This window comes from Gobio gobio (genome assembly GCF_949357685.1).
Source record: "Gobio gobio genome assembly, chromosome: 25".
Classification (NCBI taxonomy): Eukaryota; Metazoa; Chordata; class Actinopteri; order Cypriniformes; family Gobionidae; genus Gobio; species Gobio gobio.
Genome location: NC_137121.1, coordinates 5683055 through 5688149, shown reverse-complemented (window position 1 = coordinate 5688149; position 5095 = coordinate 5683055). Strand labels below are relative to the sequence as shown.

The window sequence follows — 5095 nt, the reverse complement described above, 5'->3', positions numbered from 1 at the left end:
TATTAATATAAAGCCACGAGAATATTTTTGGTGCGCCAAAATAAACTAAAGAACGACTTATATAGTGATAACCGATTTCAAAACAATACTTCATGAAGCTTCGAAGTGTATCGAATCAGCGAGTCGATTCAGTGGTTCGTATCGCCAAAGTCACGTGATTTCAGCGGTTTGACACGCGATCCGAATCATGAATCGACTCGCTGATTCATAATCTCCACGAAGCATTGTTTTGAAATCGGTTATCACTATATAAGTCGTTATTTAGTGTTTTTTGGCGCACTAAAAATATTATCGTGGCTTTATAATGTTAATATTGAACCACTGTACTCACATGAACTGATTTAAATTTGTTTTTAGTACATTAATCTTGAGATTGTAAATTGCTTTGCTCTATGGAGGCCTCACTGAGCCTCACATAACGGCATGAGGGTGTGTAATAAATGACATTATTTTCATTTTTGGGTGAACTAACCCTTTAAAAAGGTCTTAAATGTACCTTCAGAAACCCTGCTTTGGGTCTTTATGTTGTGGACACGGCGAGTGTGTTTCAGGGGCAGTTCTGTCGGCGTCCTGTGGAGGGCTCCAGAACCTGTTGAACACACACAACCTGTCGGATCTTTTCCATTCAAAACACAGGCAAGCTGTTGACATTGCCTCAACACCAGGAAAAGTGTGGACACTGTCCGACCAAACAAACAGTATTTCCATGGGCATTTTATTGTATAATGATAATTCCCTGGAGTAGCATGTAAATAAATTGCTATATGAATATGGCAATAATTTGAAAGCACCATTTTTGTACCATGATACTGTGTGTTCACCCTTAAAAATATGTTATGCATGTGCCACAAATGTGGTAACACTTTATTTTACAGTGTCCTTGTTACATATATTTCATGTGTAATAACAGAAAATTGTGCATAATTACATGCAACTAACCCTCAACCAAACCATAACCCTATAGTAAGTACATGTAGTCCGTTAATATTAATATATAGCACTATTTTCATGATTTATCACAATTTGTCAAATCAACTTAGATTATTAATGTGCTTCAGATATCATAATATTTTGAGTTTCTGTTTATTAAAACAATCTCCTTTTTTGTATTAACTCAAATGTTTAATTTCAACGAACTCAACATTTTAAGGGCAGTCGAGTAACTTACTTTTTTAAGTTAAACCAGCAATATTTTTTTTATAGTGTACATGGTAATCCGAGGTAAATCATGTAGTACCAAAAGTAACAAAACAGTTATTCACACACACACACACACATGTTTGTTTTTGTGAAATGTGAGGACATTCCATAGGCGTAATGGTTTTTATACCGTACAAACCGTATTTTCTATCCCCTTACACTGCCCCTGCCCCTAAACCTACCCATCACACACACACACACACACACACACACACACACACACACACACACACACACACACACACACACACACACACACACACACACACACACACACACACACACACACACACACAGCCCCTAAACCTACCCATCACACATACACACACACACACACTGCCCCTAAACCTACCCATCACACACACACACACACACACACACACACACACACACACAACTGATCAAAAGTTTGGGGTCTGTAAGATTTTTGTTCTTTTCACCACGGCTGCATTTATTGCATCAGAAATACAGTAAAAACAGTATTAATGTGAAATATTATTTTCTATATGAATATATAGTGAAGTGTAATGTATTCCTGTGATCAAAGCATCATTCCTCCAGTCTTCAGTGTCACACGATCCTTCAGAAATCATTATAATATGAGGATTTGAAACATTTCTTAATATGTTATATATTATATATAACATAAAGAAAGTGTGAGTTTTTTTTTCTTTCTTTTTTTCAAAGACACTTTTCTGTGACTTTTAGGACAGTGCAGTTTCTCACACTGACCAGAACAATGTGAATCCCTCTGGATCCAGGCTTATTTCCTTTTCTCTCCACACCAAGGCTGCTCCTTTTTCCTTTTCGACCCGGGGACCTCCCCTCACACCTCCCTCTCTCCCTCCCTCTCTCCCTCCCTCTCTCCCTCCTCCTCCTCCTCCTGTCCGCTCCTCACGTTATACTGCAGCCAATTCCTGAAATTCCAGCCTTCCTCGCGCGCTTCCAGTCACTCAGGCAGATTTTACCCCCAAAACAGTTCATTTGCCCCACTGTTGCCGCGGACAGGTAAGTGTTTTATTTATTTATTTACAGTACGTAATTCATAGTGACATTTGTTTGCATAATTATTTTGAAAAACTAAGTGTTTAGTGAAGTAAAATAACTCGTAGAGCTGTGGAGATCTTCCTCTCTCACAGCGAGCTCGTGGTTATTCTGACACATGATGACGAAATGTGATGTAACAATGGAATGTTAGGAATTGTTGGAATTTTGTAGCGAATTCCCGCGTTCTTTTTTTCTGCTCGACTTCCTGCGCAACGGCCGGAAACTTTCCGAGGAACTTTAATCGCGTCACAAGCGCGCGGGGGCTCAGCAGGAGCGCGTGTGGCGGGAATTATTGCGCGCATTATCGCGAGTAGAAACTTGAAAGTAATATTGTTTTGTATTTTTGTTAAATACTAACACATATCTGCAGGTGTTACTCCTTCATATCAACCAGGCTAAGTGTGGAAAATGTATATAATATTAATATATATATATTGCTCCATTGAATTTGCCTGTTTAATAACAGTGGAAATATTATTATCAATTGTTTTGGTTTAAGTTAGCAATAGCACTTAATATGAATCTGACATTATATATATATATATTCTTTAATGATTGTAACCCATGTTTATTAATTTATGATATTGTGCAGCGAGTATTTGGCCTATTCTACTAAAATATGTGTTTTAATTTACTTCAACCGTATAAATGATCATTTTAATGTGTAAAGTTTTACTTAATAGACCTTTTGAGTTTAAAAAGCTTTTATCCATCCGTCCATCTATCTATCTATCTATCTATCTATCTATCTATCTATCTATCTATCTATCTATCTATCTATCTATCTATCTATCTATCTATCTATCTATCTATCTATCTATCTATCTATCTATCTATCTATCTATCTATCTATCTATCTATCTATCTGTCTGTCTGTCTGTCTGTCTGTCTGTCCGTCCGTCCGTCCGTCCGTCCGTCCGTCCGTCCGTCCGTCCGTCTGTCTATCTATCTATCCGTCCGTCTTTCTGTCTGTCTGTCTGTCTATCCATTCGTCCGTCCATTCATCTATCTTTCCATCCATCCATCTATCTATCTGTCTATCTATCTGTCCATCCATTCATCCATCTATCTATCCATCCATCTATCCGTCTATCTATCTGTCCGTCTGTCCATCCATCTATCGTCTATCTATCTATCCGTCTATCTATCTGTCCGTCTGTCTGTCTGTCTGTCTGTCTGTCTATCTATCTATCCGTCCGTCTTTCTGTCTGTCTGTCTATCCATCCATCCGTCCATCCATCTATCCGTCTATCTATCCGTCCGTCCGTCTATCTATCTATCTATCTATCTGTCCGTCCGTCCGTCCGTCCGTCCGTCTATCTGTCTGTCTGTCTGTCTGTCTGTCTGTCTGTCTGTCTGTCTGTCTGTCTGTCTGTCTGTCTGTCTGTCTGTCTGTCTGTCTGTCTGTCTATCTATCTATCTATCTATCTATCTATCTATCTATCTATCTATCTATCTATCTATCTATCTATCTATCTATCTATCTATCCGTCCGTCTTTCTGTCTCTGTCTATCCATCTGTCCATCCATCTATCCGTCTATCTATCCGTCCGTCTGTCTATCTATCTGTCCGTCTGTCTGTCTGTCTGTCTATCTATCTATCTATCTATCTATCTATCTATCTATCTGTCTGTCCGTCCGTCCGTCCGTCCGTCCGTCCGTCCGTCCGTCCGTCCGTCTTTCTGTCTGTCTGTCTGTCTATCCATCTATCTATCTATCTATCTATCTATCTATCTATCTATCTATCTATCTATCTATCTATCTATCTATCTATCTATCTATCTATCTATCTATCTATCTATCTATCTATCTATCTATCTATCTATCTATCTATCTATCTATCTATCTATCTATCTATCTATCTATCCGTCTATCTATCGGTCCGTCCGTCCATCCGCCCGTCCATTCATCTATCTTTCCATCCATCCATCTATCCGTCTATCTATCGGTCCGTCCGTCCATCCGTCCGTCCATTCATCTATCTTTCCATCCATCCATCTATCCGTCTATCAATCTGTCCGTCCATTCATCCATCCATTCATTCATCTATCTATCCATCCATCTATCCGTCTATCTATCTGTCCGTCTGTCCATCCATCTATCCGTCTATCTATCTGTCCATCTATCTATCTGTCCGTCCCTCCATCCATCTATCCGTCTATCTATCTGTCCATCCATCCATTCATTCATTCATCTATCTATCTATCCATCCATCTATCCGTCTATCTATCTGTCCGTCTGTCTGTCTGTCTGTCTGTCTGTCTGTCTATCTATCTATCTGTCCGTCTTTCTGTCTGTCTGTCTATCCATCCATCCGTCCATCCATCTATCCGTCTATCTATCTGTCCGTCCATTCATCCATCCATTCATTCATCTATCTATCCATCCATCTATCCGTCTATCTCTCTGTCCGTCTGTCCATCCATCTATCTGTCCGTCTATCTATCTGTCCGTCTGTCCATCCATCTATCCGTCTATCTATCTGTCCGTCCATCCATCCATTCATTCATCTATCTATCTATCCATCCATCTATCCGTCTATCTATCGGTCCGTCCGTCCATCCGTCCGTCCATTAGTCTATCTTTCCATCCATCCATCTATCCGTCTATCTATCTGTCCGTCCCTCCATCCATCTATCCGTCTGTCTATCTGTCCGTCTGTCCATCCATCTATCCATCCATCTATCCGTCTATCTATCTGTCCGTCCCTCCATCCATCTATCTGTCTATTTATCTGTCCGTCCGTCCATCCATTCATTCATCTATCTATCTTTCCATCCATCTATCCGTCTATCTATCTGTCCGTCCGTCCATCCATCTATCTATCCGTCTGTCCATCCATCATCTA

At 39.8% G+C, this 5095-nt stretch overlaps 1 protein-coding gene across 1 annotated transcript in view; it reads left to right on the top strand.

The window, feature by feature from the left end:
- The first annotated feature begins 1929 nt into the window (after nt 1-1929).
- The window catches only part of tead4 (TEA domain transcription factor 4), a 52738-nt gene continuing 49572 nt past the window's right edge, over nt 1930-5095 (top strand). Inside the window, exon 1 of the mRNA XM_079810198.1 lies at nt 1930-2208. The gene's annotated coding sequence lies outside the window, so the exon portion shown is untranslated. The remainder of the gene's footprint in view (nt 2209-5095) is intronic.